Source organism: Xyrauchen texanus, chromosome 35, assembly GCF_025860055.1.
Source record: "Xyrauchen texanus isolate HMW12.3.18 chromosome 35, RBS_HiC_50CHRs, whole genome shotgun sequence".
In the NCBI taxonomy this organism is placed as follows: Eukaryota; Metazoa; Chordata; class Actinopteri; order Cypriniformes; family Catostomidae; genus Xyrauchen; species Xyrauchen texanus.
In genome coordinates, this window is record NC_068310.1 from 11,191,094 (window position 1) to 11,201,068 (window position 9,975).

At 44.7% G+C, this 9,975-nt stretch overlaps 1 protein-coding gene across 1 annotated transcript in view; it reads right to left on the bottom strand.

Moving 5' to 3' along the window:
* The window catches only part of LOC127628383 (zinc finger and BTB domain-containing protein 46-like), a 164,533-nt gene extending 155,476 nt beyond the window's left edge, over positions 1 to 9,057 (bottom strand). The window contains exon 1 of the mRNA XM_052105102.1: positions 8,928 to 9,057. The gene's annotated coding sequence lies outside the window, so the exon portion shown is untranslated. The remainder of the gene's footprint in view (positions 1 to 8,927) is intronic.
* Positions 9,058 to 9,975: the final 918 nt, after the last annotated feature.

A 9,975-nucleotide genomic window follows, 5' to 3' on the forward strand; every position in this document is an offset into this window, starting at 1 on the left:
GGGACAGCAGGTACGTCGCGATTTTTGATTTTTGTCACCCTGCTTCACCTGTGTCTGCCCCTGAGCCCGTTTATGCTTCCCATGCATTTTTGAGCCGTGAACTCTCCACCCCGGAGAGGTTTTTGGCTCTTCGGACGCTGACCAAGGGGTTTTTATGCGAGGCAGCGGTTGTGTAACTCATAACCCGCCCTCGACATTAAGGAGCCAGCGGCCCGACTCTTGGGGTTAGCGTCAGGGAGTCAACCCTTGGAGGTTTTTGTTATGGATTTTTGTGCCCTGGCGTACCAGGTGAATTTTGATGAGGTGGCTCTGAAAGACATTTTTCAATGTGGACTGAATGAGCCAACCTCATCATTCATGCCAGGTGGTCGCTGCTCTCTCAACCTGGCTCAGTTTATTGACCTCGCCCTGTACGCTGGTTCCTCGTTTACTGTGGGGGAGGCAGAAACTGAACCAGCGTTCCATACCACGGCCCCAGCCCTGAAGCCTGACACGGCCCTAGCCCCGAAGCCTGACACGGCCCCAGCCCCGAAGCCTGACACGGCCCCAGCCCCGAAGCCTGTCACGGCCCCAGTCCCGAAGCCTGTCACAGCCCCAGTCCCGAAGCCTGTCACGGCCAATGAGCCAGCGCCCATGCCCGCCACGGCCAACGAGCCAGCGCCCATGCCCGCCACGGCCAACGAGCCAGCGCCCATGCCCGCCACAGTCGGCGAGCCAGCGCCTGTAGCCTCGACCGCCCCAGAGAAAGCGCCTGTAGCCTCGACCGTCCCCATGGCCACGTCCCCTGTTGGCCGAAGACGTAAGAGAAGGAAGAGGGCCCCCTTCTCCCCAGTCTCGTCTTGTGCTCAAGACCGCAGAGGTTCCCTCAGAGTCTTCCACAGCTCTACCGACCTCTGCTCCGCCCCCAGAGTCTTCCACGGCTCTGCCGGGTTCTGCTCCGCCCCAGAGTCTTCCACAGCTCTGCCGGGTTCTGCTCCGCCCCCAGAGTCTTCCACGGCTCTGCCGGGTTCTGCTCCGCCCCCAGAGTCTTCCTCGGCTCTGCCGGGTTCTGCTCCGCCCCAGAGTCTTCCACGGCTCTGCCGGGTTCTGCTCCACCCCAGAGTCTTCCACGGCTCTGCCGGGTTCTGCTCCGCCCCAGAGTCTTCCACGGCTCTGCCGGTTTCTGCTCCGCCCCCAGAGACTTCCATGGCTCTGCCGGGTTCTACGGCTCCGCCTCTCGGGCCTCCTACGGCTCCCCCTCCAGAGCCTCCTACGGCTCTGCTCCCAGAGACTCCAGAGCTTTCTAGGGCTCCGCCTCCCGAGCCTCCTACGGCTCCACCTCCAGAGCCTCCTACGGCTCCACCTCCCGAGCCTCCTACGGCTCCACCTCCAGAGCCTCCCACGGCGCCACCTCCCTTGGCTCCACCTCCAGAGCCGTCCAGGCCTACCTCGCTAGAGCCTCCCATGGTGCCACTGTCACTGGCTCCACCTCCGGAGCCTTCCAGGCCTTCGCCCCTAAAGCCTCCTTCGGCCCCACCTCCAGAGCCTTCCGGGGCTTCTCCCCTTGAGCCTTCTACTGCACCACCTCCTTTGGCTCCACCTCTAGAGCCTTCCGGGGCCCCGCCTTTAGAGCCTCCTACGGCGCCACCTCCCTCGGCTTCACCTCCCTCGGCGCGCTGCCTCCAGAGCCCACCAGGGCCTCGCCTCTGGGGCCTCCTGCGACTCCACCTCCCTCGGCTCCGTCTCCTGAGCCTTCCTCGGCTCTGCCTCCGGAGCCCCCCGAGCCTCCCTCGGCGCCGCCTCTTCAGTCTCTCAATACCCCGCCTGCCGAGTCTCTCACGGCTCCGCCTTCCAAGGCTCCGTCTCCCAAGTCCTCCACGACTCCGCCTTTCACGGCTCCGCCCCCTGAAACCTTTCCTCACTGGGTCTTGCCTGCTCCCCTTGTGACCGTTCCTCTTCCTGCCCCCTGGCCTCTTCCCTGGCCTCCTGACCCTGTACGGTGGCCTCCTCCCAGGTCCTGTAGTTCCGTCCCTGTCCGGTGGTCACCTTCCAGGCCCCCGGACCCAGTCCCTGTCCTCCAGTCGCCTTCCAGACCTCCTGACCCAGTCTCTGCCCTATGGCTGCCCCCTAGATCTCCTGACCACCCGCCTGTCCACTATGTTCCCCCTGACCTTACCTTGAACTGCCCATGGACTGTCTCACTTCCCTTTGTCTGTCCCCCGATCATCCTGCACCGCCTCCCGTGGCCGTCAGGAGCCGTCCTATTCAGAGGGGGGAGTACTGTCACGAACCCCGCTCCTCTGCCCCATCCCCGCTTCGTCGCACACACACTCACTCCCTCGACCTCACTCCCTCGCTCCGCCCCCTCGAGCTTTTCACGCTCTTTTTGCTCGCTCGAGCCCTCACGCCCAATTTTGCTCCTACTCGCTCACATGCTCGTAGGTTATCTCCCTTCCTCGAGTTTCTCACGCGTTTCCAATCCCCCAGAACATTATGACCACCTGCACTCGCGTCATCTGCACTCCTGCACATTAGTTTCACTTGCACTCGTCTCATCACCTATCATTGTTTACACCTGCACCTTCCCCTATAAATACCACAGCACATCCGTTTCACGGGGGTTGGTTATTGTATTTAGTTTCCCGCGTCTCTGCCCCCACTAGTCTCGTCTAGTTTTGATCTCCTCTTGAACTCCTCTTGATTACCCCCTTAGCTTGCCAGCTCCTCGTTCCCCTAGTACCCCTGGCTACTCCCTTTGTTAGTTTACCCGCCTCTCGATCCTGTATTCCCCGGCTTTTGACCCTACACTTCCCTCGACAACTCTTCACTGGATTTGCCCGTTTGTACATTTGCCTGCTTTTATTGTTAACAATAAAAGCAGTTTTTGACTTACATTGTGACTGTCTCATCTTGTGTGTGTGTGTGTCCGGGTTACAAGGTGCCATGTTTGGTTAATGAGTGTTAAAACAGCATGTTCCTTCTGAACCATAATGTATGGATAACCCCCATATGACGTATGATTGGTGGATGACACCATGGTGGAGAAAGACAGACTCTTATAAAAATTTTCAAATGAAGCATACTTCCCTGGGATTTATCAACATAATCACACTGGAAATTACAGTGTTAGTTCCAAATGTCTTGCCACATATAATCAGCGAATATACATTACCTAAAAAATGCCTGTGCTGTTGATGTCTTCAAATTCACATCCTTTTTGATCTCTAGCTAGCAATATACTATGTTTCAAAAAGTAGGCCATATAATGCTGTTTTGATCTCAGTACTGTAAGGGTTAGGTTTGGGGTTTGAGCTAGGATTGGATTATAACAAATTAATACTATCAGAAAAAAAATGTTAAAATCTGACATGCTGTGCCTTTAATGTCACATTCATTCAAAGAAGTAAGTTCTTTCACAACTGTAGTTCCAGCTTCGGCCACTGGTGAACAATTTAGAAATTCAGAAATTAGACTGATTTTAGCAGACAAAACATTCCCCACTTGTGACTGATTTTCACGAGATCAGTCTGAATTTACAAATCGGTCTCATACAAGTTGGCTCATACAAAAACGTACAACTTTTATTACGTTTTTTCTTAAGTTTAACCCCTAACCCAAACATAATCCTAACCATAAAGCATAAAAAAGTGAGAGGAGTGCCTGTGTTGGCTGACCGAAAGGGTACGACTGAAATACTTGAGGGCCCGACGTAAAGGGAACAGCCCCAACCCACCCCCAAGATCCAGGGGGCCATAAGCCTATCCATGATGTTTATAGGACAATAACTTTTGTGTATCATGTTAGAAAGAAAACAACTTATGTATTGCATACATAGAAATGGAACGAGTAAACAAATTTCTTCACAGATGTTTCCTTTCTTAAATATATACAGTTGGATAGGAGACTAGCTAAACTTTGATGCCTGTAATGTGTCAATCTTTATTGATAGAACTTGCCATCTATTACAAGAGCTGTCATGAGATTGTTTAATGTTAGAAGGGTGAATTCAATTGTTAGTCCCATAAATAACGGAACTTTGTGTATAAAGAACAGGAATCAGGACGAGTTGCAAGTGTCAACAATATAACAACATAAAATTCATGAAAGTTTGTCCATCACATCCTAGACTGAAATGACCTTTAAAGAACACTTTTGCACTCTTACGCACACTGGTTTACTCATGCCCAACAAATTTGGCAAAAAGACAGTGAAAGCGGTAAGAAACTGAGAAGTTACGAGAAACTCTGAGCAACAAAGAGAGAAAGAGATGGATACAACTGTTTCATTCCAACATATTTAAAAAGAATCCTTCAGAAATGTGCACTAGAGAGAGAGAGAGAGAGAGAGAGAGAGAGAGAGAGAGAGAGAGAGAGAGACCTTTGAACATCTTTAATTACAAAAATTTAAAAACAATCTTCAATCAATTATTTAGCCAACAAAGAAAACAAATAAATAACAAGTACCCATAAACCTTTTTACAAGCATTATCATCATATAATATTATACAAAGATTTGTAAACCACCATTGCAGTCAACATCGCAAATGCATTTATTTATAGCCCACTTGAACTTGAAGTCTTCAATATTCTCATTCAGTCGATAGTATTCAAATTCTATTCTTAACCTTGACTTCATCAAACCCTCATAAATCAGTACCACATCAGTTTGTCCCATACCACCTATTTTACTTTTACGAGAGAGCCAAACAGCTAACTTTGCTTGTCCGAAAATAAAATTGAGTAGATGATAGATCTCCCTCTTGCTACGTTTATATTTAGGTCCATAGATATACAACTCAAGTGTGAAAACTTCTCCTAATGTCTGACACCAGCCTCTAAGAATTTCAAAGAGAGGCAATAATCTACTACATTCAGCAAACAAATGAAAAACTGTCTCCTGCTGTTCACAGAAGGGACATCCCATCCCTGCTAGTGGATCAAAATGTGCTCTGTATCTATTTGTAGCTATAATACCATGTACAACGCGCCACTTCAGGTCTCCAGACCTTTTTTTCAATGGGGGGCTTGTACATGGTCCTCCAGCTACCTTTCGGGGAAGAGTCTGTTCCAAAAAATTCTGTCCATTTAATCTCTTTTACATTTTCATGTGCATGAAGATGAAGAACTTTTACACACAGCATATAAGTAACTTTTTTCCCAATGTCTCTGAAACTCCCCAGTTGAGGTGTCTTAAAGGATAGAATGCCACCTTCACTTTCTTGCCACAATCCAGTCGCAGCTGTAATATCCAGTTCTGGGAAAGAAGAAACAGCATTTTCTTTTTTGTGTAAAACTAAAGAGTCTCTATAGTCCACCGGCATGCACTCATAAAGATGGTTCAACAGCCTCTGCGCAACTCGGACTGATCGTATGCCAAGCTTGGTAGCCAGAGTCTCTGCAGAAATCCATCCATCTTCAGTCAATAAGTGTCCAATCTTTACAATGTTTGCAGACAATAAAGCATGCCTCACAGAAGTTGATTTTAGAACATCCAAATCAATTTTTGGGTTAAAGATCAAGGGTTCTTCCAGTAACCACTGGCTCTGTTCACCATTTAGATCTCTGCAAACTTTTAAAAGAGTCCACGCTCTCAACATTGACTGAGTTGTAGAACGATGACAGACCAGTTAAGTCCAGCTTATTAATGTCCATTAAGAACAGTTGACGATCATAACCCATTTCACCTGCTCTTCTCAAGAGGCCACGGGCTACCCCACGCCAGCTCACTTCTTCACCATACAGGAGTCTTTGAGCTGTCTGGAGTCTGAAAGCTTTAATTCTAGATCTGATGTCAATGAGTCTTTGACCTCCCTCCGTCCTGGGCAGATAAAGTACTGGTGCTTTTAGCCAGTGATACCCGGACCAAAAGAAATCAACTATTTTTTTCTGAATGTCCATTATCAGTTCTTCTGGAGGTTCTAATATCTTCATTTTATGCCATAAAGTAGCAGCAATAAGAATATTACAGACCAAAACTCTACCCCTATAGGATAACCGGAAGAGCAACCATTTCCATTGAGACAACCGAGCACATGTTTTCTCCACTAGTCCCTCCCAATTCTTTTTCCTATATTCTTCAGATCCTAAAAACACCCCTAAATATTTAAAACCTTCCCTTCCCCATTGCAACTCTCCAGGAAGGATGGGACCATTATTGTCATGCCCACACCATACTGCCACACTTTTGCCCCAATTAACTTTAGCAGAAGATGCTTTTTCATAAATTTCTAAACACTTTTTAACAACATTAACATCTTGATTACCTCTTATTAAGACTGTAAGATCGTCCGCATATGCAGACATTTTAATAAACTGTGAAGAATCTATTTCTCTGATTTGCAGCCCCATTAATTCTCTTCTTAATTTACAGAGTAACGGCTCAATAGCAATACTATAAAGCTGCCCTGAGATAGGGCAACCTTGCCTAATACCCCTCTGAACCTTTATGGGGACACTGAGACCGCCACCTATTTTTATCAAGCAAGTTGCCTCATTATAAAGCAATTTTATCCATGAAATTAAATTTTCTCCAAATCCAAAAGCCTTAAGAGTCTCAAAAAGGAAATGATGGTCAACTCTGTCAAAGGCGTTCTCTTGGTCCATTGACAAAAACCCAACATCAGCATTGTTGTAAAAAGCATAGTCGTACAGATCCCGCATCAGATGTAAATTATCCGCAATAGATCTGCCCTTTACGCAATATGATTGGTTTGTATGAATAATTTCATGTAATACATCATTTAACCTTTTAGCAAGACACTTAGAGAGAATCTTATACTCTGAACATAAGAGAGCTACAGGTCTCCAATTTTTTAGTAGCGTCAAATCTCCCTTCTTTGGAAGTAATGTTAAAATAGCACGCTGACAACTTCTTGTTAGACATCCTTCACTTATACATTTCTGAGCAACTTCAAAAAAATCATGACCAATAACAGTCCAAAAGCGTTTATAAAACTCGGCAGGAAGTCCATCAATTCCTGGTGCCCGCCCTGATGAGAGATCCATTACTGCTGAGGTCAGTTCATTAAAAGTGAGTTGTGCTTCCAAACGTTGTTGTTTTTCTGTAGATATCTCAGGAAGATCTTGTAAAAGTTCATGTCTACATTGATCATTTAAGGACTCATCAGAATATAGTTCAGTGTAGAAATCCACTGCAAGTCTACGCATACTTTCCGGGTCTGAGACAAGATGTCCATCCTTATCTTTTAAAAACAACATCTTTTTTCCATGCTTAGTTTTCCGTTCTAAATTAAAAAAGAAAGACGTAGGAGCATCTATGTCTCTTTTTGTTAAAAAGCGATTTTTTTATGAGTTCTCCTTTGACTTTTTCATCAAGGATTGAATTCAAACAGTTTTTCTTTTCAGTCCACATATCCTTCAAGTTAGGAGAAGCATTTACAATCATATTCCCTTCAATAATGTTAAGTTCTTGCTCCAAACTCTCTAATGTTTTCTTTAAACACAAAGTAGAATGAGAAGAATATTGTTGGCAATACTCCTTAATAAACACTTTCCCAATCTCCCACCATTGAATAATACTATCATATCTTCCTTTCTCAGTCTTCCAAACTTCCCAAAAATTCTTAAAATTTTCACAAAAGAAAGTGTCTTCTAACAATTTAACATTAAAATGCCAATAAGAACTTTTATAAGTTTTTGTCATGAGACTACATTCAACTGTGATTAATTTGTGGTCTGAAAAAGGGACAGGAGTAATAGTTGAATTCAGGGTCCTGTTCCTCATATTATGAGATAGGTAAAACCTGTCTAAACGAGCAGCAGAAAGTGTGTTATTACTAAAACTTACCCAAGAGTACTGTGTAACTAATGTATTATTTTCTCTCCATACATCTGATAAGTGAAAATTCTTTACCAATCTTGCAAGACAAGTAGCTGACATTTGATGTGGTTCTTCCCCAGTCCTATCTATTATGAAATCTAAGGTGCAGTTCCAGTCTCCACCACAAACAACAAAATCTCCATCGTCTTGTTGTCTTAAAAACTGTTCCAATTTAGAAAAGAGCCTAATTCTCTCAATGCCTATATTTGGAGCATAAATATTCACAAAAATGAAATTCATATTGTGTATTTCAGCTCTAACAATCAAGAGTCTTCCAGGTACCAGTTCATTTTTCCACAACATATTGAAATTGAGAGAAGGAGCAAAAATAATTGCTACCCCTGCATTTAAATTATTCCCATGACTAAGAAAATGCTCTCCCTTCCACCATAGCCCCCAGTCAACTTCATTATCTAAATTACTGTGGGTTTCTTGCAAAAAAATAACATTTAACTCTTTCAAATGAATAATCTCAGAAAGAAATACACATTTTTTCATATCCCTCATCCCATTCACATTTAGTGATCCTACTCGTAAGATCTCCATCAGAAAGAGAGAGGAAAGAAAGCAAAGAAAAAATAAAGAAAAAGTGAAACCCATCATGAGTTTTTAACTTTCCCCCTCGTTAGTGGCTCTTTTCCAAACATTTTCAATTTTTGTCTAGCAGATGTGATATATTTCTTAAGCCGAAACCTTTTCTGTTGAGAGAGCTCAGTGCAATTACTCATTTTTCGGGCCCTAGCTACCGAAGAAACAAATTTCTCAAGATCAGGAAAGAAATCACCAATTTCTACTCCTGCTTTCCCTTTTGTTTCATCAAGAAAACTATTAATCTGTTCAACAGTGTACAAATCACTTTCTCTTGCCATCTCAGCCCACTGTTCATCTCTCACACCATCTTCAGTGCTCTGAGATAAACCATCCATTTCATCGCCTGCGTCCTCCTCTGAACATTTAGCCTGAGTCACTAAAGAGTGTTGCAGTCCATCCTCTACACTGCATTCATTCACCATCCTATCCGTAGCTCCACAAGCACGAGCAGGCTTTTCAACAGCATAACTACACCCAGGCTGATCATCACTCACGCTTTTAGAAACAAATCCACTCACCTCCTCTTGTTCCTTCACCTCTTCCGTCACTCTATCAGTCTGCACAGTGTCTTGTTTATTCATTTCAATCGCTTGAGATTCTTCATTTGATTCTTAAGCTCTAGATGCAATCGTTAAAGGCTGAAGTTCATCGCGCACTTTATGCGGACACGAGAAGCGCTTATGTCCGACATTGCCACAATCAAAACATTTCAAACTCTCCGTGCTCGCGTACACCATGTACGAATTATCTTCGTGTTTAACTCGAAAAGAAACTTCTAAGGATCGATCTGGGGAGCTTAGGAACATAACAATTTGACGTCGAAAAGACAATACATGCTTTAGCGCCGCATTTTTCAAAGTCAAATCAAAAATCAAAGAAAAAAGGAAAGAATGCTCTCCAACGCCACCACACCCAATGGACCTCACCCTCACCGGAAGTGTGTGAGAGAGAGAGAGAGAGAGAGAGAGAGACAAACAGAACCCCAATCAATAGTCTCTATAAGCAGTCAACTCAAACTGAGCCAAAGTGGGTCAGGCAATGAAAGAAGTACAGAAGAGAGTGAGGGAGACAACAAAGGGGAAGGAAAGGGATAGAGGAGGTTGTGACCCCTGTTGACTACCTATCCAAGACCCACAACCCCTGATGGCGTTATCTTAGACTTTCGGGAGATTGCAGGCAATGCATCCTGCCTCTAGTCAGCTCAGTGCCTCTGTGTATTTAGGTCTTAATGGCTTAGCAGAGCACAACTGTTCTCCTAACACACTGCAAATCTGAGTCAAAAATGGATTTCATCACAGCAGAAAATGTTTAGAGTTATTTAGTTGTTTAAACACTCACATTCACCTCCCTTTTGGTTTATGTGTGATTGATAATGTTGTAGTTTTAGTGTACTTTTGGCAACTATGACATTCTTTAAAATTGTATGCCACTGGAATAGCAAAAAACTTTTATAATTTCTAAAGAAAACGTGAGCATTTCTTGCCCATGCAAAACTTTTGGCCACAATGTTAGTGTGTTGTTAGTTGTTGCCAGGGCATTACACAGTAGCTAAGGGGTTCTGAGTGG